Source organism: Anomaloglossus baeobatrachus, unplaced genomic scaffold, assembly GCF_048569485.1.
Source record: "Anomaloglossus baeobatrachus isolate aAnoBae1 unplaced genomic scaffold, aAnoBae1.hap1 Scaffold_532, whole genome shotgun sequence".
Lineage (NCBI taxonomy): Eukaryota > Metazoa > Chordata > Amphibia > Anura > Aromobatidae > Anomaloglossus > Anomaloglossus baeobatrachus.
This window is the reverse complement of record NW_027444691.1, coordinates 171797-198118: the sequence shown is the minus strand read 5'-3', so window position 1 is coordinate 198118 and position 26322 is coordinate 171797. Positions and strand designations below refer to the sequence as shown.

At 46.8% G+C, this 26322-nt stretch overlaps 20 non-coding genes across 20 annotated transcripts; all 20 read right to left on the bottom strand.

The window, feature by feature from the left end:
• Nucleotides 1-396: 396 nt before the first annotated feature.
• LOC142283063 (U2 spliceosomal RNA) lies at nucleotides 397-587 on the bottom strand. Its single transcript, XR_012744822.1, has one exon. It is a non-coding gene; the product is annotated as a U2 spliceosomal RNA (small nuclear RNA).
• Nucleotides 588-1704: 1117 nt separating this feature from the next.
• LOC142283061 (U2 spliceosomal RNA) lies at nucleotides 1705-1895 on the bottom strand. Its single transcript, XR_012744820.1, has one exon. It is a non-coding gene; the product is annotated as a U2 spliceosomal RNA (small nuclear RNA).
• A 1117-nt stretch (nucleotides 1896-3012) lies between these two features.
• Nucleotides 3013-3203, bottom strand: LOC142283060 (U2 spliceosomal RNA). The gene has a single exon (XR_012744819.1). It is a non-coding gene; the product is annotated as a U2 spliceosomal RNA (small nuclear RNA).
• A 1117-nt stretch (nucleotides 3204-4320) lies between these two features.
• On the bottom strand, nucleotides 4321-4511 carry LOC142283059 (U2 spliceosomal RNA). Its single transcript, XR_012744818.1, has one exon. It is a non-coding gene; the product is annotated as a U2 spliceosomal RNA (small nuclear RNA).
• Nucleotides 4512-5628: 1117 nt separating this feature from the next.
• On the bottom strand, nucleotides 5629-5819 carry LOC142283058 (U2 spliceosomal RNA). Its single transcript, XR_012744817.1, has one exon. It is a non-coding gene; the product is annotated as a U2 spliceosomal RNA (small nuclear RNA).
• Nucleotides 5820-6936: 1117 nt separating this feature from the next.
• On the bottom strand, nucleotides 6937-7127 carry LOC142283057 (U2 spliceosomal RNA). The gene has a single exon (XR_012744816.1). It is a non-coding gene; the product is annotated as a U2 spliceosomal RNA (small nuclear RNA).
• A 1117-nt stretch (nucleotides 7128-8244) lies between these two features.
• Nucleotides 8245-8437, bottom strand: LOC142283083 (U2 spliceosomal RNA). The gene has a single exon (XR_012744841.1). It is a non-coding gene; the product is annotated as a U2 spliceosomal RNA (small nuclear RNA).
• Nucleotides 8438-10356: 1919 nt separating this feature from the next.
• LOC142283056 (U2 spliceosomal RNA) lies at nucleotides 10357-10547 on the bottom strand. The gene has a single exon (XR_012744815.1). It is a non-coding gene; the product is annotated as a U2 spliceosomal RNA (small nuclear RNA).
• A 1117-nt stretch (nucleotides 10548-11664) lies between these two features.
• LOC142283054 (U2 spliceosomal RNA) lies at nucleotides 11665-11855 on the bottom strand. Its single transcript, XR_012744814.1, has one exon. It is a non-coding gene; the product is annotated as a U2 spliceosomal RNA (small nuclear RNA).
• A 1117-nt stretch (nucleotides 11856-12972) lies between these two features.
• Nucleotides 12973-13163, bottom strand: LOC142283053 (U2 spliceosomal RNA). The gene has a single exon (XR_012744813.1). It is a non-coding gene; the product is annotated as a U2 spliceosomal RNA (small nuclear RNA).
• A 1117-nt stretch (nucleotides 13164-14280) lies between these two features.
• On the bottom strand, nucleotides 14281-14471 carry LOC142283052 (U2 spliceosomal RNA). The gene has a single exon (XR_012744812.1). It is a non-coding gene; the product is annotated as a U2 spliceosomal RNA (small nuclear RNA).
• A 1117-nt stretch (nucleotides 14472-15588) lies between these two features.
• LOC142283051 (U2 spliceosomal RNA) lies at nucleotides 15589-15779 on the bottom strand. Its single transcript, XR_012744811.1, has one exon. It is a non-coding gene; the product is annotated as a U2 spliceosomal RNA (small nuclear RNA).
• A 1117-nt stretch (nucleotides 15780-16896) lies between these two features.
• On the bottom strand, nucleotides 16897-17087 carry LOC142283049 (U2 spliceosomal RNA). Its single transcript, XR_012744809.1, has one exon. It is a non-coding gene; the product is annotated as a U2 spliceosomal RNA (small nuclear RNA).
• Nucleotides 17088-18204: 1117 nt separating this feature from the next.
• On the bottom strand, nucleotides 18205-18395 carry LOC142283048 (U2 spliceosomal RNA). The gene has a single exon (XR_012744808.1). It is a non-coding gene; the product is annotated as a U2 spliceosomal RNA (small nuclear RNA).
• A 1117-nt stretch (nucleotides 18396-19512) lies between these two features.
• LOC142283047 (U2 spliceosomal RNA) lies at nucleotides 19513-19703 on the bottom strand. Its single transcript, XR_012744807.1, has one exon. It is a non-coding gene; the product is annotated as a U2 spliceosomal RNA (small nuclear RNA).
• Nucleotides 19704-20820: 1117 nt separating this feature from the next.
• LOC142283019 (U2 spliceosomal RNA) lies at nucleotides 20821-21011 on the bottom strand. Its single transcript, XR_012744782.1, has one exon. It is a non-coding gene; the product is annotated as a U2 spliceosomal RNA (small nuclear RNA).
• Nucleotides 21012-22128: 1117 nt separating this feature from the next.
• LOC142283075 (U2 spliceosomal RNA) lies at nucleotides 22129-22319 on the bottom strand. The gene has a single exon (XR_012744833.1). It is a non-coding gene; the product is annotated as a U2 spliceosomal RNA (small nuclear RNA).
• Nucleotides 22320-23436: 1117 nt separating this feature from the next.
• LOC142283046 (U2 spliceosomal RNA) lies at nucleotides 23437-23627 on the bottom strand. Its single transcript, XR_012744806.1, has one exon. It is a non-coding gene; the product is annotated as a U2 spliceosomal RNA (small nuclear RNA).
• Nucleotides 23628-24744: 1117 nt separating this feature from the next.
• Nucleotides 24745-24935, bottom strand: LOC142283045 (U2 spliceosomal RNA). Its single transcript, XR_012744805.1, has one exon. It is a non-coding gene; the product is annotated as a U2 spliceosomal RNA (small nuclear RNA).
• Nucleotides 24936-26052: 1117 nt separating this feature from the next.
• Nucleotides 26053-26243, bottom strand: LOC142283044 (U2 spliceosomal RNA). The gene has a single exon (XR_012744804.1). It is a non-coding gene; the product is annotated as a U2 spliceosomal RNA (small nuclear RNA).
• Between the last annotated feature and the right edge of the window lie 79 nt (nucleotides 26244-26322).

Below are 26322 nucleotides of genomic sequence, written 5' to 3'. Positions count from 1 at the left end.
TTTAGTATACTTAATGAAAGTACTAATTCTTTCATAGGCCGCCCATTCTTAGTATTTGACGTTCAGGTAACAACAGGTAACTTTATTTGGAGTGGAAGCAGAGAGATAACACCAGATGCCAATTGTAGATCCTCTCACACCTGTGGTCACTGCAGCATCTGACTCCACTTTGTCCAAAAGGGATCTATTCCATTCAATTACACATGATCTAGATTAGACTGACAACAAGATACTGCACGGGACATAGCAGAGTTGGTGAAGTTGAGTGGTGATGAGTTTGCTATTTGGATGAATAAAGCAAGTAAAAAGTGTGTTAGATAAAAATTCATTTCAATTCGCTAATCGGGCTAATATGAATCAGGTGAATCGAGTTCTGCTTTTGGAAACTGGGTTAAGAAGGGGTGCACCGTTCCTGGAGGTACTGCAATACCAGGTCAATGCGTGGAGTGGACAGAGCAAGCTCTTTTTCCATCTCCCTGTTCTAAAAATCCATTTAATATATGGTCCCCAGATAGGGGACGTATCAGATATTAAACTGATAAGAACAGATACTACACTTGATCTTAGCCAAAAGGCCGAGAAGCGATAACCAGAATTGGTTTGGGCCTCGAGTGGCACCCTGGCCTATGCCGGACACATCTTAGGGAGAGAGAGCGAGAGGGAGACAAACCCACGCCTACACAAGACATTTTGTCACCCAAGCCAACCCTTGAAAAGGCTGCTTTGCAGAGCAAAAACAAGAAGAATGGTGCGTTTTGCAGCCGCCGCCCACTGCAATGAATCTGAATAACTCCTCCTTTAGGGCGCAAGCAACTCCCCTCCCCCTTGCAGTCTTTCCAATTCACGATACAAAAAGACGGACAGGACAGGTTGCCTGACTTTCCGTCACTGCCACCCTTTGCCATCCTTACCCGTAGAAAGCCCTTTCATCATCCCCAAACCCTAATCTTTTCCCTTTCCTTCCCAGCCCCCAAACCCTGCCCTCTGTACCTTTCTCACCACCCGCTTCCCTTCTCCTGTCATCCCCCTACCACCCGGGAAAAAAAGAGATTGCCCCCTCCTTCCACTAGCCCACCCTCCCACCCAAAGAACAACTTCTTCTGCGCAGCTTGTTTTCTAGGCAGCAGCGCTATTGTGATGTCATCGGGGGGCATTGTGACAAGCCGCCAGTGTTCCGTCTCTTCATGTTGTGCACTGTTCAAACCGAAAATACATCAACAGGCAGGCTACAGAAAAGCTTACTAACAAAGGTTAGAGAGGGGCTTTCTCAGAGGGCTTTTTACAGTTTGTCTATTCCCAATTAGCCGGTTTAGTATACTTAATGAAAGTACTAATTCTTTCATAGGCCGCCCATTCTTAGTATTTGACGTTCAGGTAACAACAGGTAACTTTATTTGGAGTGGAAGCAGAGAGATAACACCAGATGCCAATTGTAGATCCTCTCACACCTGTGGTCACTGCAGCATCTGACTCCACTTTGTCCAAAAGGGATCTATTCCATTCAATTACACATGATCTAGATTAGACTGACAACAAGATACTGCACGGGACATAGCAGAGTTGGTGAAGTTGAGTGGTGATGAGTTTGCTATTTGGATGAATAAAGCAAGTAAAAAGTGTGTTAGATAAAAATTCATTTCAATTCGCTAATCGGGCTAATATGAATCAGGTGAATCGAGTTCTGCTTTTGGAAACTGGGTTAAGAAGGGGTGCACCGTTCCTGGAGGTACTGCAATACCAGGTCAATGCGTGGAGTGGACAGAGCAAGCTCTTTTTCCATCTCCCTGTTCTAAAAATCCATTTAATATATGGTCCCCAGATAGGGGACGTATCAGATATTAAACTGATAAGAACAGATACTACACTTGATCTTAGCCAAAAGGCCGAGAAGCGATAACCAGAATTGGTTTGGGCCTCGAGTGGCACCCTGGCCTATGCCGGACACATCTTAGGGAGAGAGAGCGAGAGGGAGACAAACCCACGCCTACACAAGACATTTTGTCACCCAAGCCAACCCTTGAAAAGGCTGCTTTGCAGAGCAAAAACAAGAAGAATGGTGCGTTTTGCAGCCGCCGCCCACTGCAATGAATCTGAATAACTCCTCCTTTAGGGCGCAAGCAACTCCCCTCCCCCTTGCAGTCTTTCCAATTCACGATACAAAAAGACGGACAGGACAGGTTGCCTGACTTTCCGTCACTGCCACCCTTTGCCATCCTTACCCGTAGAAAGCCCTTTCATCATCCCCAAACCCTAATCTTTTCCCTTTCCTTCCCAGCCCCCAAACCCTGCCCTCTGTACCTTTCTCACCACCCGCTTCCCTTCTCCTGTCATCCCCCTACCACCCGGGAAAAAAAGAGATTGCCCCCTCCTTCCACTAGCCCACCCTCCCACCCAAAGAACAACTTCTTCTGCGCAGCTTGTTTTCTAGGCAGCAGCGCTATTGTGATGTCATCGGGGGGCATTGTGACAAGCCGCCAGTGTTCCGTCTCTTCATGTTGTGCACTGTTCAAACCGAAAATACATCAACAGGCAGGCTACAGAAAAGCTTACTAACAAAGGTTAGAGAGGGGCTTTCTCAGAGGGCTTTTTACAGTTTGTCTATTCCCAATTAGCCGGTTTAGTATACTTAATGAAAGTACTAATTCTTTCATAGGCCGCCCATTCTTAGTATTTGACGTTCAGGTAACAACAGGTAACTTTATTTGGAGTGGAAGCAGAGAGATAACACCAGATGCCAATTGTAGATCCTCTCACACCTGTGGTCACTGCAGCATCTGACTCCACTTTGTCCAAAAGGGATCTATTCCATTCAATTACACATGATCTAGATTAGACTGACAACAAGATACTGCACGGGACATAGCAGAGTTGGTGAAGTTGAGTGGTGATGAGTTTGCTATTTGGATGAATAAAGCAAGTAAAAAGTGTGTTAGATAAAAATTCATTTCAATTCGCTAATCGGGCTAATATGAATCAGGTGAATCGAGTTCTGCTTTTGGAAACTGGGTTAAGAAGGGGTGCACCGTTCCTGGAGGTACTGCAATACCAGGTCAATGCGTGGAGTGGACAGAGCAAGCTCTTTTTCCATCTCCCTGTTCTAAAAATCCATTTAATATATGGTCCCCAGATAGGGGACGTATCAGATATTAAACTGATAAGAACAGATACTACACTTGATCTTAGCCAAAAGGCCGAGAAGCGATAACCAGAATTGGTTTGGGCCTCGAGTGGCACCCTGGCCTATGCCGGACACATCTTAGGGAGAGAGAGCGAGAGGGAGACAAACCCACGCCTACACAAGACATTTTGTCACCCAAGCCAACCCTTGAAAAGGCTGCTTTGCAGAGCAAAAACAAGAAGAATGGTGCGTTTTGCAGCCGCCGCCCACTGCAATGAATCTGAATAACTCCTCCTTTAGGGCGCAAGCAACTCCCCTCCCCCTTGCAGTCTTTCCAATTCACGATACAAAAAGACGGACAGGACAGGTTGCCTGACTTTCCGTCACTGCCACCCTTTGCCATCCTTACCCGTAGAAAGCCCTTTCATCATCCCCAAACCCTAATCTTTTCCCTTTCCTTCCCAGCCCCCAAACCCTGCCCTCTGTACCTTTCTCACCACCCGCTTCCCTTCTCCTGTCATCCCCCTACCACCCGGGAAAAAAAGAGATTGCCCCCTCCTTCCACTAGCCCACCCTCCCACCCAAAGAACAACTTCTTCTGCGCAGCTTGTTTTCTAGGCAGCAGCGCTATTGTGATGTCATCGGGGGGCATTGTGACAAGCCGCCAGTGTTCCGTCTCTTCATGTTGTGCACTGTTCAAACCGAAAATACATCAACAGGCAGGCTACAGAAAAGCTTACTAACAAAGGTTAGAGAGGGGCTTTCTCAGAGGGCTTTTTACAGTTTGTCTATTCCCAATTAGCCGGTTTAGTATACTTAATGAAAGTACTAATTCTTTCATAGGCCGCCCATTCTTAGTATTTGACGTTCAGGTAACAACAGGTAACTTTATTTGGAGTGGAAGCAGAGAGATAACACCAGATGCCAATTGTAGATCCTCTCACACCTGTGGTCACTGCAGCATCTGACTCCACTTTGTCCAAAAGGGATCTATTCCATTCAATTACACATGATCTAGATTAGACTGACAACAAGATACTGCACGGGACATAGCAGAGTTGGTGAAGTTGAGTGGTGATGAGTTTGCTATTTGGATGAATAAAGCAAGTAAAAAGTGTGTTAGATAAAAATTCATTTCAATTCGCTAATCGGGCTAATATGAATCAGGTGAATCGAGTTCTGCTTTTGGAAACTGGGTTAAGAAGGGGTGCACCGTTCCTGGAGGTACTGCAATACCAGGTCAATGCGTGGAGTGGACAGAGCAAGCTCTTTTTCCATCTCCCTGTTCTAAAAATCCATTTAATATATGGTCCCCAGATAGGGGACGTATCAGATATTAAACTGATAAGAACAGATACTACACTTGATCTTAGCCAAAAGGCCGAGAAGCGATAACCAGAATTGGTTTGGGCCTCGAGTGGCACCCTGGCCTATGCCGGACACATCTTAGGGAGAGAGAGCGAGAGGGAGACAAACCCACGCCTACACAAGACATTTTGTCACCCAAGCCAACCCTTGAAAAGGCTGCTTTGCAGAGCAAAAACAAGAAGAATGGTGCGTTTTGCAGCCGCCGCCCACTGCAATGAATCTGAATAACTCCTCCTTTAGGGCGCAAGCAACTCCCCTCCCCCTTGCAGTCTTTCCAATTCACGATACAAAAAGACGGACAGGACAGGTTGCCTGACTTTCCGTCACTGCCACCCTTTGCCATCCTTACCCGTAGAAAGCCCTTTCATCATCCCCAATCCCTAATCTTTTCCCTTTCCTTCCCAGCCCCCAAACCCTGCCCTCTGTACCTTTCTCACCACCCGCTTCCCTTCTCCTGTCATCCCCCTACCACCCGGGAAAAAAAGAGATTGCCCCCTCCTTCCACTAGCCCACCCTCCCACCCAAAGAACAACTTCTTCTGCGCAGCTTGTTTTCTAGGCAGCAGCGCTATTGTGATGTCATCGGGGGGCATTGTGACAAGCCGCCAGTGTTCCGTCTCTTCATGTTGTGCACTGTTCAAACCGAAAATACATCAACAGGCAGGCTACAGAAAAGCTTACTAACAAAGGTTAGAGAGGGGCTTTCTCAGAGGGCTTTTTACAGTTTGTCTATTCCCAATTAGCCGGTTTAGTATAATTAATGAAAGTACTAATTCTTTCATAGGCCGCCCATTCTTAGTATTTGACGTTCAGGTAACAACAGGTAACTTTATTTGGAGTGGAAGCAGAGAGATAACACCAGATGCCAATTGTAGATCCTCTCACACCTGTGGTCACTGCAGCATCTGACTCCACTTTGTCCAAAAGGGATCTATTCCATTCAATTACACATGATCTAGATTAGACTGACAACAAGATACTGCACGGGACATAGCAGAGTTGGTGAAGTTGAGTGGTGATGAGTTTGCTATTTGGATGAATAAAGCAAGTAAAAAGTGTGTTAGATAAAAATTCATTTCAATTCGCTAATCGGGCTAATATGAATCAGGTGAATCGAGTTCTGCTTTTGGAAACTGGGTTAAGAAGGGGTGCACCGTTCCTGGAGGTACTGCAATACCAGGTCAATGCGTGGAGTGGACAGAGCAAGCTCTTTTTCCATCTCCCTGTTCTAAAAATCCATTTAATATATGGTCCCCAGATAGGGGACGTATCAGATATTAAACTGATAAGAACAGATACTACACTTGATCTTAGCCAAAAGGCCGAGAAGCGATAACCAGAATTGGTTTGGGCCTCGAGTGGCACCCTGGCCTATGCCGGACACATCTTAGGGAGAGAGAGCGAGAGGGAGACAAACCCACGCCTACACAAGACATTTTGTCACCCAAGCCAACCCTTGAAAAGGCTGCTTTGCAGAGCAAAAACAAGAAGAATGGTGCGTTTTGCAGCCGCCGCCCACTGCAATGAATCTGAATAACTCCTCCTTTAGGGCGCAAGCAACTCCCCTCCCCCTTGCAGTCTTTCCAATTCACGATACAAAAAGACGGACAGGACAGGTTGCCTGACTTTCCGTCACTGCCACCCTTTGCCATCCTTACCCGTAGAAAGCCCTTTCATCATCCCCAAACCCTAATCTTTTCCCTTTCCTTCCCAGCCCCCAAACCCTGCCCTCTGTACCTTTCTCACCACCCGCTTCCCTTCTCCTGTCATCCCCCTACCACCCGGGAAAAAAAGAGATTGCCCCCTCCTTCCACTAGCCCACCCTCCCACCCAAAGAACAACTTCTTCTGCGCAGCTTGTTTTCTAGGCAGCAGCGCTATTGTGATGTCATCGGGGGGCATTGTGACAAGCCGCCAGTGTTCCGTCTCTTCATGTTGTGCACTGTTCAAACCGAAAATACATCAACAGGCAGGCTACAGAAAAGCTTACTAACAAAGGTTAGAGAGGGGCTTTCTCAGAGGGCTTTTTACAGTTTGTCTATTCCCAATTAGCCGGTTTAGTATACTTAATGAAAGTACTAATTCTTTCATAGGCCGCCCATTCTTAGTATTTGACGTTCAGGTAACAACAGGTAACTTTATTTGGAGTGGAAGCAGAGAGATAACACCAGATGCCAATTGTAGATCCTCTCACACCTGTGGTCACTGCAGCATCTGACTCCACTTTGTCCAAAAGGGATCTATTCCATTCAATTACACATGATCTAGATTAGACTGACAACAAGATACTGCACGGGACATAGCAGAGTTGGTGAAGTTGAGTGGTGATGAGTTTGCTATTTGGATGAATAAAGCAAGTAAAAAGTGTGTTAGATAAAAATTCATTTCAATTCGCTAATCGGGCTAATATGAATCAGGTGAATCGAGTTCTGCTTTTGGAAACTGGGTTAAGAAGGGGTGCACCGTTCCTGGAGGTACTGCAATACCAGGTCAATGCGTGGAGTGGACAGAGCAAGCTCTTTTTCCATCTCCCTGTTCTAAAAATCCATTTAATATATGGTCCCCAGATAGGGGACGTATCAGATATTAAACTGATAAGAACAGATACTACACTTGATCTTAGCCAAAAGGCCGAGAAGCGATAACCAGAATTGGTTTGGGCCTCGAGTGGCACCCTGGCCTATGCCGGACACATCTTAGGGAGAGAGAGCGAGAGGGAGACAAACCCACGCCTACACAAGACATTTTGTCACCCAAGCCAACCCTTGAAAAGGCTGCTTTGCAGAGCAAAAACAAGAAGAATGGTGCGTTTTGCAGCCGCCGCCCACTGCAATGAATCTGAATAACTCCTCCTTTAGGGCGCAAGCAACTCCCCTCCCCCTTGCAGTCTTTCCAATTCACGATACAAAAAGACGGACAGGACAGGTTGCCTGACTTTCCGTCACTGCCACCCTTTGCCATCCTTACCCGTAGAAAGCCCTTTCATCATCCCCAAACCCTAATCTTTTCCCTTTCCTTCCCAGCCCCCAAACCCTGCCCTCTGTACCTTTCTCACCACCCGCTTCCCTTCTCCTGTCATCCCCCTACCACCCGGGAAAAAAAGAGATTGCCCCCTCCTTCCACTAGCCCACCCTCCCACCCAAAGAACAACTTCTTCTGCGCAGCTTGTTTTCTAGGCAGCAGCGCTATTGTGATGTCATCGGGGGGCATTGTGACAAGCCGCCAGTGTTCCGTCTCTTCATGTTGTGCACTGTTCAAACCGAAAATACATCAACAGGCAGGCTACAGAAAAGCTTACTAACAAAGGTTAGAGAGGGGCTTTCTCAGAGGGCTTTTTACAGTTTGTCTATTCCCAATTAGCCGGTTTAGTATACTTAATGAAAGTACTAATTCTTTCATAGGCCGCCCATTCTTAGTATTTGACGTTCAGGTAACAACAGGTAACTTTATTTGGAGTGGAAGCAGAGAGATAACACCAGATGCCAATTGTAGATCCTCTCACACCTGTGGTCACTGCAGCATCTGTCTCCACTTTGTCCAAAAGGGATCTATTCCATTCAATTACACATGATCTAGATTAGACTGACAACAAGATACTGCACGGGACATAGCAGAGTTGGTGAAGTTGAGTGGTGATGAGTTTGCTATTTGGATGAATAAAGCAAGTAAAAAGTGTGTTAGATAAAAATTCATTTCAATTCGCCAATCGGGCTAATATGAATCAGGTGAATCGAGTTCTGCTTTTGGAAACTGGGTTAAGAAGGGGTGCACCGTTCCTGGAGGTACTGCAATACCAGGTCAATGCGTGGAGTGGACAGAGCAAGCTCTTTTTCCATCTCCCTGTTCTAAAAATCCATTTAATATATGGTCCCCAGATAGGGGACGTATCAGATATTAAACTGATAAGAACAGATTTTTGATTTAATGAAGCTTTCCAAAGCACCACAAAAAATGCATGACCGAAGTCACACCAAAAACAGTGCAAAGGCTAGGATTCGTGTGGACCCCACCATGAGGAGAGGGTCCCCAAAAATCAACCCCGTCCCTCCGAGCCAGAAGGCCACAGCAAGGGTCAGGGATCTTCGGTGCTCCCCCAAGCCGAAGCCTGGTTGAGCCTTGTCGTTGCTCCCAGCGTCCACCCAGGCATCTTACCCAAGTGGAGTAGAGAGCTACTAGTTGTTGGTTTCGCAGCCGAAACTGCCCGGACCGTCAACCGGTGTTGGTTTCTCAGCCCAAGGCTAACCGGACCTCCAACCGGGTGTTGGTTTCTCAGCCGAAGCTGACCCAGACCTCCAACCGGGTGTTGGTTTCTCAGCCGAAGCTGACCCGGACCTCCAACCGGGTGTTAGTTTCTCAGCCCAAAGCTGACCAGACCTCCGACCGGGATTATAAAAATTTCCCTTCCTAGCCAGAAGGCCGGGATAGGGTAATATGCTCAAAAAGTATGAAAAGGCAAGGTACGGTGTGCTACAGAGCCCAAGGCTTGCCGGGGTCCCAAGCCAGCAAGCTCAGACTCACTCCAGGGTCGTCAGTCCTGGGGCACGTTGAACCATAGCCCCCAACCCTTACTCAGTCTAATAGCCTCGATCCTGGTAGGGCCATGTTTTCCGCTAGATGAATATACTATCCACCCAGAGTACTAGCAAGCGCAACCTTCCAGTGTGCATTGTATCATTGTACTAAGGTGGCCTGGAGCTTAAACCACCTCTTCGAACAACACTACACTTGATCTTAGCCAAAAGGCCGAGAAGCGATAACCAGAATTGGTTTGGGCCTCGAGTGGCACCCTGGCCTATGCCGGACACATCTTAGGGAGAGAGAGCGAGAGGGAGACAAACCCACGCCTACACAAGACATTTTGTCACCCAAGCCAACCCTTGAAAAGGCTGCTTTGCAGAGCAAAAACAAGAAGAATGGTGCGTTTTGCAGCCGCCGCCCACTGCAATGAATCTGAATAACTCCTCCTTTAGGGCGCAAGCAACTCCCCTCCCCCTTGCAGTCTTTCCAATTCACGATACAAAAAGACGGACAGGACAGGTTGCCTGACTTTCCGTCACTGCCACCCTTTGCCATCCTTACCCGTAGAAAGCCCTTTCATCATCCCCAAACCCTAATCTTTTCCCTTTCCTTCCCAGCCCCCAAACCCTGCCCTCTGTACCTTTCTCACCACCCGCTTCCCTTCTCCTGTCATCCCCCTACCACCCGGGAAAAAAAGAGATTGCCCCCTCCTTCCACTAGCCCACCCTCCCACCCAAAGAACAACTTCTTCTGCGCAGCTTGTTTTCTAGGCAGCAGCGCTATTGTGATGTCATCGGGGGGCATTGTGACAAGCCGCCAGTGTTCCGTCTCTTCATGTTGTGCACTGTTCAAACCGAAAATACATCAACAGGCAGGCTACAGAAAAGCTTACTAACAAAGGTTAGAGAGGGGCTTTCTCAGAGGGCTTTTTACAGTTTGTCTATTCCCAATTAGCCGGTTTAGTATACTTAATGAAAGTACTAATTCTTTCATAGGCCGCCCATTCTTAGTATTTGACGTTCAGGTAACAACAGGTAACTTTATTTGGAGTGGAAGCAGAGAGATAACACCAGATGCCAATTGTAGATCCTCTCACACCTGTGGTCACTGCAGCATCTGACTCCACTTTGTCCAAAAGGGATCTATTCCATTCAATTACACATGATCTAGATTAGACTGACAACAAGATACTGCACGGGACATAGCAGAGTTGGTGAAGTTGAGTGGTGATGAGTTTGCTATTTGGATGAATAAAGCAAGTAAAAAGTGTGTTAGATAAAAATTCATTTCAATTCGCTAATCGGGCTAATATGAATCAGGTGAATCGAGTTCTGCTTTTGGAAACTGGGTTAAGAAGGGGTGCACCGTTCCTGGAGGTACTGCAATACCAGGTCAATGCGTGGAGTGGACAGAGCAAGCTCTTTTTCCATCTCCCTGTTCTAAAAATCCATTTAATATATGGTCCCCAGATAGGGGACGTATCAGATATTAAACTGATAAGAACAGATACTACACTTGATCTTAGCCAAAAGGCCGAGAAGCGATAACCAGAATTGGTTTGGGCCTCGAGTGGCACCCTGGCCTATGCCGGACACATCTTAGGGAGAGAGAGCGAGAGGGAGACAAACCCACGCCTACACAAGACATTTTGTCACCCAAGCCAACCCTTGAAAAGGCTGCTTTGCAGAGCAAAAACAAGAAGAATGGTGCGTTTTGCAGCCGCCGCCCACTGCAATGAATCTGAATAACTCCTCCTTTAGGGCGCAAGCAACTCCCCTCCCCCTTGCAGTCTTTCCAATTCACGATACAAAAAGACGGACAGGACAGGTTGCCTGACTTTCCGTCACTGCCACCCTTTGCCATCCTTACCCGTAGAAAGCCCTTTCATCATCCCCAAACCCTAATCTTTTCCCTTTCCTTCCCAGCCCCCAAACCCTGCCCTCTGTACCTTTCTCACCACCCGCTTCCCTTCTCCTGTCATCCCCCTACCACCCGGGAAAAAAAGAGATTGCCCCCTCCTTCCACTAGCCCACCCTCCCACCCAAAGAACAACTTCTTCTGCGCAGCTTGTTTTCTAGGCAGCAGCGCTATTGTGATGTCATCGGGGGGCATTGTGACAAGCCGCCAGTGTTCCGTCTCTTCATGTTGTGCACTGTTCAAACCGAAAATACATCAACAGGCAGGCTACAGAAAAGCTTACTAACAAAGGTTAGAGAGGGGCTTTCTCAGAGGGCTTTTTACAGTTTGTCTATTCCCAATTAGCCGGTTTAGTATACTTAATGAAAGTACTAATTCTTTCATAGGCCGCCCATTCTTAGTATTTGACGTTCAGGTAACAACAGGTAACTTTATTTGGAGTGGAAGCAGAGAGATAACACCAGATGCCAATTGTAGATCCTCTCACACCTGTGGTCACTGCAGCATCTGACTCCACTTTGTCCAAAAGGGATCTATTCCATTCAATTACACATGATCTAGATTAGACTGACAACAAGATACTGCACGGGACATAGCAGAGTTGGTGAAGTTGAGTGGTGATGAGTTTGCTATTTGGATGAATAAAGCAAGTAAAAAGTGTGTTAGATAAAAATTCATTTCAATTCGCTAATCGGGCTAATATGAATCAGGTGAATCGAGTTCTGCTTTTGGAAACTGGGTTAAGAAGGGGTGCACCGTTCCTGGAGGTACTGCAATACCAGGTCAATGCGTGGAGTGGACAGAGCAAGCTCTTTTTCCATCTCCCTGTTCTAAAAATCCATTTAATATATGGTCCCCAGATAGGGGACGTATCAGATATTAAACTGATAAGAACAGATACTACACTTGATCTTAGCCAAAAGGCCGAGAAGCGATAACCAGAATTGGTTTGGGCCTCGAGTGGCACCCTGGCCTATGCCGGACACATCTTAGGGAGAGAGAGCGAGAGGGAGACAAACCCACGCCTACACAAGACATTTTGTCACCCAAGCCAACCCTTGAAAAGGCTGCTTTGCAGAGCAAAAACAAGAAGAATGGTGCGTTTTGCAGCCGCCGCCCACTGCAATGAATCTGAATAACTCCTCCTTTAGGGCGCAAGCAACTCCCCTCCCCCTTGCAGTCTTTCCAATTCACGATACAAAAAGACGGACAGGACAGGTTGCCTGACTTTCCGTCACTGCCACCCTTTGCCATCCTTACCCGTAGAAAGCCCTTTCATCATCCCCAAACCCTAATCTTTTCCCTTTCCTTCCCAGCCCCCAAACCCTGCCCTCTGTACCTTTCTCACCACCCGCTTCCCTTCTCCTGTCATCCCCCTACCACCCGGGAAAAAAAGAGATTGCCCCCTCCTTCCACTAGCCCACCCTCCCACCCAAAGAACAACTTCTTCTGCGCAGCTTGTTTTCTAGGCAGCAGCGCTATTGTGATGTCATCGGGGGGCATTGTGACAAGCCGCCAGTGTTCCGTCTCTTCATGTTGTGCACTGTTCAAACCGAAAATACATCAACAGGCAGGCTACAGAAAAGCTTACTAACAAAGGTTAGAGAGGGGCTTTCTCAGAGGGCTTTTTACAGTTTGTCTATTCCCAATTAGCCGGTTTAGTATACTTAATGAAAGTACTAATTCTTTCATAGGCCGCCCATTCTTAGTATTTGACGTTCAGGTAACAACAGGTAACTTTATTTGGAGTGGAAGCAGAGAGATAACACCAGATGCCAATTGTAGATCCTCTCACACCTGTGGTCACTGCAGCATCTGACTCCACTTTGTCCAAAAGGGATCTATTCCATTCAATTACACATGATCTAGATTAGACTGACAACAAGATACTGCACGGGACATAGCAGAGTTGGTGAAGTTGAGTGGTGATGAGTTTGCTATTTGGATGAATAAAGCAAGTAAAAAGTGTGTTAGATAAAAATTCATTTCAATTCGCTAATCGGGCTAATATGAATCAGGTGAATCGAGTTCTGCTTTTGGAAACTGGGTTAAGAAGGGGTGCACCGTTCCTGGAGGTACTGCAATACCAGGTCAATGCGTGGAGTGGACAGAGCAAGCTCTTTTTCCATCTCCCTGTTCTAAAAATCCATTTAATATATGGTCCCCAGATAGGGGACGTATCAGATATTAAACTGATAAGAACAGATACTACACTTGATCTTAGCCAAAAGGCCGAGAAGCGATAACCAGAATTGGTTTGGGCCTCGAGTGGCACCCTGGCCTATGCCGGACACATCTTAGGGAGAGAGAGCGAGAGGGAGACAAACCCACGCCTACACAAGACATTTTGTCACCCAAGCCAACCCTTGAAAAGGCTGCTTTGCAGAGCAAAAACAAGAAGAATGGTGCGTTTTGCAGCCGCCGCCCACTGCAATGAATCTGAATAACTCCTCCTTTAGGGCGCAAGCAACTCCCCTCCCCCTTGCAGTCTTTCCAATTCACGATACAAAAAGACGGACAGGACAGGTTGCCTGACTTTCCGTCACTGCCACCCTTTGCCATCCTTACCCGTAGAAAGCCCTTTCATCATCCCCAAACCCTAATCTTTTCCCTTTCCTTCCCAGCCCCCAAACCCTGCCCTCTGTACCTTTCTCACCACCCGCTTCCCTTCTCCTGTCATCCCCCTACCACCCGGGAAAAAAAGAGATTGCCCCCTCCTTCCACTAGCCCACCCTCCCACCCAAAGAACAACTTCTTCTGCGCAGCTTGTTTTCTAGGCAGCAGCGCTATTGTGATGTCATCGGGGGGCATTGTGACAAGCCGCCAGTGTTCCGTCTCTTCATGTTGTGCACTGTTCAAACCGAAAATACATCAACAGGCAGGCTACAGAAAAGCTTACTAACAAAGGTTAGAGAGGGGCTTTCTCAGAGGGCTTTTTACAGTTTGTCTATTCCCAATTAGCCGGTTTAGTATACTTAATGAAAGTACTAATTCTTTCATAGGCCGCCCATTCTTAGTATTTGACGTTCAGGTAACAACAGGTAACTTTATTTGGAGTGGAAGCAGAGAGATAACACCAGATGCCAATTGTAGATCCTCTCACACCTGTGGTCACTGCAGCATCTGACTCCACTTTGTCCAAAAGGGATCTATTCCATTCAATTACACATGATCTAGATTAGACTGACAACAAGATACTGCACGGGACATAGCAGAGTTGGTGAAGTTGAGTGGTGATGAGTTTGCTATTTGGATGAATAAAGCAAGTAAAAAGTGTGTTAGATAAAAATTCATTTCAATTCGCTAATCGGGCTAATATGAATCAGGTGAATCGAGTTCTGCTTTTGGAAACTGGGTTAAGAAGGGGTGCACCGTTCCTGGAGGTACTGCAATACCAGGTCAATGCGTGGAGTGGACAGAGCAAGCTCTTTTTCCATCTCCCTGTTCTAAAAATCCATTTAATATATGGTCCCCAGATAGGGGACGTATCAGATATTAAACTGATAAGAACAGATACTACACTTGATCTTAGCCAAAAGGCCGAGAAGCGATAACCAGAATTGGTTTGGGCCTCGAGTGGCACCCTGGCCTATGCCGGACACATCTTAGGGAGAGAGAGCGAGAGGGAGACAAACCCACGCCTACACAAGACATTTTGTCACCCAAGCCAACCCTTGAAAAGGCTGCTTTGCAGAGCAAAAACAAGAAGAATGGTGCGTTTTGCAGCCGCCGCCCACTGCAATGAATCTGAATAACTCCTCCTTTAGGGCGCAAGCAACTCCCCTCCCCCTTGCAGTCTTTCCAATTCACGATACAAAAAGACGGACAGGACAGGTTGCCTGACTTTCCGTCACTGCCACCCTTTGCCATCCTTACCCGTAGAAAGCCCTTTCATCATCCCCAAACCCTAATCTTTTCCCTTTCCTTCCCAGCCCCCAAACCCTGCCCTCTGTACCTTTCTCACCACCCGCTTCCCTTCTCCTGTCATCCCCCTACCACCCGGGAAAAAAAGAGATTGCCCCCTCCTTCCACTAGCCCACCCTCCCACCCAAAGAACAACTTCTTCTGCGCAGCTTGTTTTCTAGGCAGCAGCGCTATTGTGATGTCATCGGGGGGCATTGTGACAAGCCGCCAGTGTTCCGTCTCTTCATGTTGTGCACTGTTCAAACCGAAAATACATCAACAGGCAGGCTACAGAAAAGCTTACTAACAAAGGTTAGAGAGGGGCTTTCTCAGAGGGCTTTTTACAGTTTGTCTATTCCCAATTAGCCGGTTTAGTATACTTAATGAAAGTACTAATTCTTTCATAGGCCGCCCATTCTTAGTATTTGACGTTCAGGTAACAACAGGTAACTTTATTTGGAGTGGAAGCAGAGAGATAACACCAGATGCCAATTGTAGATCCTCTCACACCTGTGGTCACTGCAGCATCTGACTCCACTTTGTCCAAAAGGGATCTATTCCATTCAATTACACATGATCTAGATTAGACTGACAACAAGATACTGCACGGGACATAGCAGAGTTGGTGAAGTTGAGTGGTGATGAGTTTGCTATTTGGATGAATAAAGCAAGTAAAAAGTGTGTTAGATAAAAATTCATTTCAATTCGCTAATCGGGCTAATATGAATCAGGTGAATCGAGTTCTGCTTTTGGAAACTGGGTTAAGAAGGGGTGCACCGTTCCTGGAGGTACTGCAATACCAGGTCAATGCGTGGAGTGGACAGAGCAAGCTCTTTTTCCATCTCCCTGTTCTAAAAATCCATTTAATATATGGTCCCCAGATAGGGGACGTATCAGATATTAAACTGATAAGAACAGATACTACACTTGATCTTAGCCAAAAGGCCGAGAAGCGATAACCAGAATTGGTTTGGGCCTCGAGTGGCACCCTGGCCTATGCCGGACACATCTTAGGGAGAGAGAGCGAGAGGGAGACAAACCCACGCCTACACAAGACATTTTGTCACCCAAGCCAACCCTTGAAAAGGCTGCTTTGCAGAGCAAAAACAAGAAGAATGGTGCGTTTTGCAGCCGCCGCCCACTGCAATGAATCTGAATAACTCCTCCTTTAGGGCGCAAGCAACTCCCCTCCCCCTTGCAGTCTTTCCAATTCACGATACAAAAAGACGGACAGGACAGGTTGCCTGACTTTCCGTCACTGCCACCCTTTGCCATCCTTACCCGTAGAAAGCCCTTTCATCATCCCCAAACCCTAATCTTTTCCCTTTCCTTCCCAGCCCCCAAACCCTGCCCTCTGTACCTTTCTCACCACCCGCTTCCCTTCTCCTGTCATCCCCCTACCACCCGGGAAAAAAAGAGATTGCCCCCTCCTTCCACTAGCCCACCCTCCCACCCAAAGAACAACTTCTTCTGCGCAGCTTGTTTTCTAGGCAGCAGCGCTATTGTGATGTCATCGGGGGGCATTGTGACAAGCCGCCAGTGTTCCGTCTCTTCATGTTGTGCACTGTTCAAACCGAAAATACATCAACAGGCAGGCTACAGAAAAGCTTACTAACAAAGGTTAGAGAGGGGCTTTCTCAGAGGGCTTTTTACAGTTTGTCTATTCCCAATTAGCCGGTTTAGTATACTTAATGAAAGTACTAATTCTTTCATAGGCCGCCCATTCTTAGTATTTGACGTTCAGGTAACAACAGGTAACTTTATTTGGAGTGGAAGCAGAGAGATAACACCAGATGCCAATTGTAGATCCTCTCACACCTGTGGTCACTGCAGCATCTGACTCCACTTTGTCCAAAAGGGATCTATTCCATTCAATTACACATGATCTAGATTAGACTGACAACAAGATACTGCATGGGACATAGCAGAGTTGGTGAAGTTGAGTGGTGATGAGTTTGCTATTTGGATGAATAAAGCAAGTAAAAAGTGTGTTAGATAAAAATTCATTTCAATTCGCTAATCGGGCTAATATGAATCAGGTGAATCGAGTTCTGCTTTTGGAAACTGGGTTAAGAAGGGGTGCACCGTTCCTGGAGGTACTGCAATACCAGGTCAATGCGTGGAGTGGACAGAGCAAGCTCTTTTTCCATCTCCCTGTTCTAAAAATCCATTTAATATATGGTCCCCAGATAGGGGACGTATCAGATATTAAACTGATAAGAACAGATACTACACTTGATCTTAGCCAAAAGGCCGAGAAGCGATAACCAGAATTGGTTTGGGCCTCGAGTGGCACCCTGGCCTATGCCGGACACATCTTAGGGAGAGAGAGCGAGAGGGAGACAAACCCACGCCTACACAAGACATTTTGTCACCCAAGCCAACCCTTGAAAAGGCTGCTTTGCAGAGCAAAAACAAGAAGAATGGTGCGTTTTGCAGCCGCCGCCCACTGCAATGAATCTGAATAACTCCTCCTTTAGGGCGCAAGCAACTCCCCTCCCCCTTGCAGTCTTTCCAATTCACGATACAAAAAGACGGACAGGACAGGTTGCCTGACTTTCCGTCACTGCCACCCTTTGCCATCCTTACCCGTAGAAAGCCCTTTCATCATCCCCAAACCCTAATCTTTTCCCTTTCCTTCCCAGCCCCCAAACCCTGCCCTCTGTACCTTTCTCACCACCCGCTTCCCTTCTCCTGTCATCCCCCTACCACCCGGGAAAAAAAGAGATTGCCCCCTCCTTCCACTAGCCCAACCTCCCACCCAAAGAACAACTTCTTCTGCGCAGCTTGTTTTCTAGGCAGCAGCGCTATTGTGATGTCATCGGGGGGCATTGTGACAAGCCGCCAGTGTTCCGTCTCTTCATGTTGTGCACTGTTCAAACCGAAAATACATCAACAGGCAGGCTACAGAAAAGCTTACTAACAAAGGTTAGAGAGGGGCTTTCTCAGAGGGCTTTTTACAGTTTGTCTATTCCCAATTAGCCGGTTTAGTATACTTAATGAAAGTACTAATTCTTTCATAGGCCGCCCATTCTTAGTATTTGACGTTCAGGTAACAACAGGTAACTTTATTTGGAGTGGAAGCAGAGAGATAACACCAGATGCCAATTGTAGATCCTCTCACACCTGTGGTCACTGCAGCATCTGACTCCACTTTGTCCAAAAGGGATCTATTCCATTCAATTACACATGATCTAGATTAGACTGACAACAAGATACTGCACGGGACATAGCAGAGTTGGTGAAGTTGAGTGGTGATGAGTTTGCTATTTGGATGAATAAAGCAAGTAAAAAGTGTGTTAGATAAAAATTCATTTCAATTCGCTAATCGGGCTAATATGAATCAGGTGAATCGAGTTCTGCTTTTGGAAACTGGGTTAAGAAGGGGTGCACCGTTCCTGGAGGTACTGCAATACCAGGTCAATGCGTGGAGTGGACAGAGCAAGCTCTTTTTCCATCTCCCTGTTCTAAAAATCCATTTAATATATGGTCCCCAGATAGGGGACGTATCAGATATTAAACTGATAAGAACAGATACTACACTTGATCTTAGCCAAAAGGCCGAGAAGCGATAACCAGAATTGGTTTGGGCCTCGAGTGGCACCCTGGCCTATGCCGGACACATCTTAGGGAGAGAGAGCGAGAGGGAGACAAACCCACGCCTACACAAGACATTTTGTCACCCAAGCCAACCCTTGAAAAGGCTGCTTTGCAGAGCAAAAACAAGAAGAATGGTGCGTTTTGCAGCCGCCGCCCACTGCAATGAATCTGAATAACTCCTCCTTTAGGGCGCAAGCAACTCCCCTCCCCCTTGCAGTCTTTCCAATTCACGATACAAAAAGACGGACAGGACAGGTTGCCTGACTTTCCGTCACTGCCACCCTTTGCCATCCTTACCCGTAGAAAGCCCTTTCATCATCCCCAAACCCTAATCTTTTCCCTTTCCTTCCCAGCCCCCAAACCCTGCCCTCTGTACCTTTCTCACCACCCGCTTCCCTTCTCCTGTCATCCCCCTACCACCCGGGAAAAAAAGAGATTGCCCCCTCCTTCCACTAGCCCACCCTCCCACCCAAAGAACAACTTCTTCTGCGCAGCTTGTTTTCTAGGCAGCAGCGCTATTGTGATGTCATCGGGGGGCATTGTGACAAGCCGCCAGTGTTCCGTCTCTTCATGTTGTGCACTGTTCAAACCGAAAATACATCAACAGGCAGGCTACAGAAAAGCTTACTATCAAAGGTTAGAGAGGGGCTTTCTCAGAGGGCTTTTTACAGTTTGTCTATTCCCAATTAGCCGGTTTAGTATACTTAATGAAAGTACTAATTCTTTCATAGGCCGCCCATTCTTAGTATTTGACGTTCAGGTAACAACAGGTAACTTTATTTGGAGTGGAAGCAGAGAGATAACACCAGATGCCAATTGTAGATCCTCTCACACCTGTGGTCACTGCAGCATCTGACTCCACTTTGTCCAAAAGGGATCTATTCCATTCAATTACACATGATCTAGATTAGACTGACAACAAGATACTGCACGGGACATAGCAGAGTTGGTGAAGTTGAGTGGTGATGAGTTTGCTATTTGGATGAATAAAGCAAGTAAAAAGTGTGTTAGATAAAAATTCATTTCAATTCGCTAATCGGGCTAATATGAATCAGGTGAATCGAGTTCTGCTTTTGGAAACTGGGTTAAGAAGGGGTGCACCGTTCCTGGAGGTACTGCAATACCAGGTCAATGCGTGGAGTGGACAGAGCAAGCTCTTTTTCCATCTCCCTGTTCTAAAAATCCATTTAATATATGGTCCCCAGATAGGGGACGTATCAGATATTAAACTGATAAGAACAGATACTACACTTGATCTTAGCCAAAAGGCCGAGAAGCGATAACCAGAATTGGTTTGGGCCTCGAGTGGCACCCTGGCCTATGCCGGACACATCTTAGGGAGAGAGAGCGAGAGGGAGACAAACCCACGCCTACACAAGACATTTTGTCACCCAAGCCAACCCTTGAAAAGGCTGCTTTGCAGAGCAAAAACAAGAAGAATGGTGCGTTTTGCAGCCGCCGCCCACTGCAATGAATCTGAATAACTCCTCCTTTAGGGCGCAAGCAACTCCCCTCCCCCTTGCAGTCTTTCCAATTCACGATACAAAAAGACGGACAGGACAGGTTGCCTGACTTTCCGTCACTGCCACCCTTTGCCATCCTTACCCGTAGAAAGCCCTTTCATCATCCCCAAACCCTAATCTTTTCCCTTTCCTTCCCAGCCCCCAAACCCTGCCCTCTGTACCTTTCTCACCACCCGCTTCCCTTCTCCTGTCATCCCCCTACCACCCGGGAAAAAAAGAGATTGCCCCCTCCTTCCACTAGCCCACCCTCCCACCCAAAGAACAACTTCTTCTGCGCAGCTTGTTTTCTAGGCAGCAGCGCTATTGTGATGTCATCGGGGGGCATTGTGACAAGCCGCCAGTGTTCCGTCTCTTCATGTTGTGCACTGTTCAAACCGAAAATACATCAACAGGCAGGCTACAGAAAAGCTTACTAACAAAGGTTAGAGAGGGGCTTTCTCAGAGGGCTTTTTACAGTTTGTCTATTCCCAATTAGCCGGTTTAGTATACTTAATGAAAGTACTAATTCTTTCATAGGCCGCCCATTCTTAGTATTTGACGTTCAGGTAACAACAGGTAACTTTATTTGGAGTGGAAGCAGAGAGATAACACCAGATGCCAATTGTAGATCCTCTCACACCTGTGGTCACTGCAGCATCTGACTCCACTTTGTCCAAAAGGGATCTATTCCATTCAATTACACATGATCTAGATTAGACTGACAACAAGATACTGCACGGGACATAGCAGAGTTGGTGAAGTTGAGTGGTGATGAGTTTGCTATTTGGATGAATAAAGCAAGTAAAAAGTGTGTTAGATAAAAATTCATTTCAATTCGCTAATCGGGCTAATATGAATCAGGTGAATCGAGTTCTGCTTTTGGAAACTGGGTTAAGAAGGGGTGCACCGTTCCTGGAGGTACTGCAATACCAGGTCAATGCGTGGAGTGGACAGAGCAAGCTCTTTTTCCATCTCCCTGTTCTAAAAATACATTTAATATATGGTCCCCAGATAGGGGACGTATCAGATATTAAACTGATAAGAACAGATACTACACTTGATCTTAGCCAAAAGGCCGAGAAGCGATAACCAGAATTGGTTTGGGCCTCGAGTGGCACCCTGGCCTATGCCGGACACATCTTAGGGAGAGAGAGCGAGAGGGAGACAAACCCACGCCTACACAAGACATTTTGTCACCCAAGCCAACCCTTGAAAAGGCTGCTTTGCAGAGCAAAAACAAGAATAATGGTGCGTTTTGCAGCCGCCGCCCACTGCAATGAATCTGAATAACTCCTCCTTTAGGGCGCAAGCAACTCCCCTCCCCCTTGCAGTCTTTCCAATTCACGATACAAAAAGACGGACAGGACAGGTTGCCTGACTTTCCGTCACTGCCACCCTTTGCCATCCTTACCCGTAGAAAGCCCTTTCATCATCCCCAAACCCTAATCTTTTCCCTTTCCTTCCCAGCTCCCAAACCCTGCCCTCTGTACCTTTCTCACCACCCGCTTCCCTTCTCCTGTCATCCCCCTACCACCCGGGAAAAAAAGAGATTGCCCCCTCCTTCCACTAGCCCACCCTCCCACCCAAAGAACAACTTCTTCTGCGCAGCTTGTTTTCTAGGCAGCAGCGCTATTGTGATGTCATCGGGGGGCATTGTGACAAGCCGCCAGTGTTCCGTCTCTTCATGTTGTGCACTGTTCAAACCGAAAATACATCAACAGGCAGGCTACAGAAAAGCTTACTAACAAAGGTTAGAGAGGGGCTTTCTCAGAGGGCTTTTTACAGTTTGTCTATTCCCAATTAGCCGGTTTAGTATACTTAATGAAAGTACTAATTCTTTCATAGGCCGCCCATTCTTAGTATTTGACGTTCAGGTAACAACAGGTAACTTTATTTGGAGTGGAAGCAGAGAGATAACACCAGATGCCAATTGTAGATCCTCTCACACCTGTGGTCACTGCAGCATCTGACTCCACTTTGTCCAAAAGGGATCTATTCCATTCAATTACACATGATCTAGATTAGACTGACAACAAGATACTGCACGGGACATAGCAGAGTTGGTGAAGTTGAGTGGTGATGAGTTTGCTATTTGGATGAATAAAGCAAGTAAAAAGTGTGTTAGATAAAAATTCATTTCAATTCGCTAATCGGGCTAATATGAATCAGGTGAATCGAGTTCTGCTTTTGGAAACTGGGTTAAGAAGGGGTGCACCGTTCCTGGAGGTACTGCAATACCAGGTTAATGCGTGGAGTGGACAGAGCAAGCTCTTTTTCCATCTCCCTGTTCTAAAAATCCATTTAATATATGGTCCCCAGATAGGGGACGTATCAGATATTAAACTGATAAGAACAGATACTACACTTGATCTTAGCCAAAAGGCCGAGAAGCGATAACCAGAATTGGTTTGGGCCTCGAGTGGCACCCTGGCCTATGCCGGACACATCTTAGGGAGAGAGAGCGAGAGGGAGACAAACCCACGCCTACACAAGACATTTTGTCACCCAAGCCAACCCTTGAAAAGGCTGCTTTGCAGAGCAAAAACAAGAAGAATGGTGCGTTTTGCAGCCGCCGCCCACTGCAATGAATCTGAATAACTCCTCCTTTAGGGCGCAAGCAACTCCCCTCCCCCTTGCAGTCTTTCCAATTCACGATACAAAAAGACGGACAGGACAGGTTGCCTGACTTTCCGTCACTGCCACCCTTTGCCATCCTTACCCGTAGAAAGCCCTTTCATCATCCCCAAACCCTAATCTTTTCCCTTTCCTTCCCAGCCCCCAAACCCTGCCCTCTGTACCTTTCTCACCACCCGCTTCCCTTCTCCTGTCATCCCCCTACCACCCGGGAAAAAAAGAGATTGCCCCCTCCTTCCACTAGCCCACCCTCCCACCCAAAGAACAACTTCTTCTGCGCAGCTTGTTTTCTAGGCAGCAGCGCTATTGTGATGTCATCGGGGGGCATTGTGACAAGCCGCCAGTGTTCCGTCTCTTCATGTTGTGCACTGTTCAAACCGAAAATACATCAACAGGCAGGCTACAGAAAAGCTTACTAACAAAGGTTAGAGAGGGGCTTTCTCAGAGGGCTTTTTACAGTTTGTCTATTCCCAATTAGCCGGTTTAGTATACTTAATGAAAGTACTAATTCTTTCATAGGCCGCCCATTCTTAGTATTTGACGTTCAGGTAACAACAGGTAACTTTATTTGGAGTGGAAGCAGAGAGATAACACCAGATGCCAATTGTAGATCCTCTCACACCTGTGGTCACTGCAGCATCTGACTCCACTTTGTCCAAAAGGGATCTATTCCATTCAATTACACATGATCTAGATTAGACTGACAACAAGATACTGCACGGGACATAGCAGAGTTGGTGAAGTTGAGTGGTGATGAGTTTGCTATTTGGATGAATAAAGCAAGTAAAAAGTGTGTTAGATAAAAATTCATTTCAATTCGCTAATCGGGCTAATATGAATCAGGTGAATCGAGTTCTGCTTTTGGAAACTGGGTTAAGAAGGGGTGCACCGTTCCTGGAGGTACTGCAATACCAGGTCAATGCGTGGAGTGGACAGAGCAAGCTCTTTTTCCATCTCCCTGTTCTAAAAATCCATTTAATATATGGTCCCCAGATAGGGGACGTATCAGATATTAAACTGATAAGAACAGATACTACACTTGATCTTAGCCAAAAGGCCGAGAAGCGATAACCAGAATTGGTTTGGGCCTCGAGTGGCACCCTGGCCTATGCCGGACACATCTTAGGGAGAGAGAGCGAGAGGGAGACAAACCCACGCCTACACAAGACATTTTGTCACCCAAGCCAACCCTTGAAAAGGCTGCTTTGCAGAGCAAAAACAAGAAGAATGGTGCGTTTTGCAGCCGCCGCCCACTGCAATGAATCTGAATAACTCCTCCTTTAGGGCGCAAGCAACTCCCCTCCCCCTTGCAGTCTTTCCAATTCACGATACAAAAAGACGGACAGGACAGGTTGCCTGACTTTCCGTCACTGCCACCCTTTGCCATCCTTACCCGTAGAAAGCCCTTTCATCATCCCCAAACCCTAATCTTTTCCCTTTCCTTCCCAGCCCCCAAACCCTGCCCTCTGTACCTTTCTCACCACCCGCTTCCCTTCTCCTGTCATCCCCCTACCACCCGGGAAAAAAAGAGATTGCCCCCTCCTTCCACTAGCCCACCCTCCCACCCAAAGAACAACTTCTTCTGCGCAGCTTGTTTTCTAGGCAGCAGCGCTATTGTGATGTCATCGGGGGGCATTGTGACAAGCCGCCAGTGTTCCGTCTCTTCATGTTGTGCACTGTTCAAACCGAAAATACATCAACAGGCAGGCTACAGAAAAGCTTACTAACAAAGGTTAGAGAGGGGCTTTCTCAGAGGGCTTTTTACAGTTTGTCTATTCCCAATTAGCCGGTTTAGTATACTTAATGAAAGTACTAATTCTTTCATAGGCCGCCCATTCTTAGTATTTGACGTTCAGGTAACAACAGGTAACTTTATTTGGAGTGGAAGCAGAGAGATAACACCAGATGCCAATTGTAGATCCTCTCACACCTGTGGTCACTGCAGCATCTGACTCCACTTTGTCCAAAAGGGATCTATTCCATTCAATTACACATGATCTAGATTAGACTGACAACAAGATACTGCACGGGACATAGCAGAGTTGGTGAAGTTGAGTGGTGATGAGTTTGCTATTTGGATGAATAAAGAAAGTAAAAAGTGTGTTAGATAAAAACTCATTTCAATTCGCTAATCGGGCTAATATGAATCAGGTGAATCGAGTTCTGCTTTTGGAAACTGGGTTAAGAAGGGGTGCACCGTTCCTGGAGGTACTGCAATACCAGGTCAATGCGTGGAGTGGACAGAGCAAGCTCTTTTTCCATCTCCCTGTTCTAAAAATCCATTTAATATATGGTCCCCAGATAGGGGACGTATCAGATATTAAACTGATAAGAACAGATACTACACTTGATCTTAGCCAAAAGGCCGAGAAGCGATAACCAGAATTGGTTTGGGCCTCGAGTGGCACCCTGGCCTATGCCGGACACATCTTAGGGAGAGAGAGCGAGAGGGAGACAAACCCACGCCTACACAAGACATTTTGTCACCCAAGCCAACCCTTGAAAAGGCTGCTTTGCAGAGCAAAAACAAGAAGAATGGTGCGTTTTGCAGCCGCCGCCCACTGCAATGAATCTGAATAACTCCTCCTTTAGGGCGCAAGCAACTCCCCTCCCCCTTGCAGTCTTTCCAATTCACGATACAAAAAGACGGACAGGACAGGTTGCCTGACTTTCCGTCACTGCCACCCTTTGCCATCCTTACCCGTAGAAAGCCCTTTCATCATCCCCAAACCCTAATCTTTTCCCTTTCCTTCCCAGCCCCCAAACCCTGCCCTCTGTACCTTTCTCACCACCCGCTTCCCTTCTCCTGTCATCCCCCTACCACCCGGGAAAAAAAGAGATTGCCCCCTCCTTCCACTAGCCCACCCTCCCACCCAAAGAACAACTTCTTCTGCGCAGCTTGTTTTCTAGGCAGCAGCGCTATTGTGATGTCATCGGGGGGCATTGTGACAAGCCGCCAGTGTTCCGTCTCTTCATGTTGTGCACTGTTCAAACCGAAAATACATCAACAGGCAGGCTACAGAAAAGCTTACTAACAAAGGTTAGAGAGGGGCTTTCTCAGAGGGCTTTTTACAGTTTGTCTATTCCCAATTAGCCGGTTTAGTATACTTAATGAAAGTACTAATTCTTTCATAGGCCGCCCATTCTTAGTATTTGACGTTCAGGTAACAACAGGTAACTTTATTTGGAGTGGAAGCAGAGAGATAACACCAGATGCCAATTGTAGATCCTCTCACACCTGTGGTCACTGCAGCATCTGACTCCACTTTGTCCAAAAGGGATCTATTCCATTCAATTACACATGATCTAGATTAGACTGACAACAAGATACTGCACGGGACATAGCAGAGTTGGTGAAGTTGAGTGGTGATGAGTTTGCTATTTGGATGAATAAAGCAAGTAAAAAGTGTGTTAGATAAAAATTCATTTCAATTCGCTAATCGGGCTAATATGAATCAGGTGAATCGAGTTCTGCTTTTGGAAACTGGGTTAAGAAGGGGTGCACCGTTCCTGGAGGTACTGCAATACCAGGTCAATGCGTGGAGTGGACAGAGCAAGCTCTTTTTCCATCTCCCTGTTCTAAAAATCCATTTAATATATGGTCCCCAGATAGGGGACGTATCAGATATTAAACTGATAAGAACAGATACTACACTTGATCTTAGCCAAAAGGCCGAGAAGCGATAACCAGAATTGGTTTGGGCCTCGAGTGGCACCCTGGCCTATGCCGGACACATCTTAGGGAGAGAGAGCGAGAGGGAGAC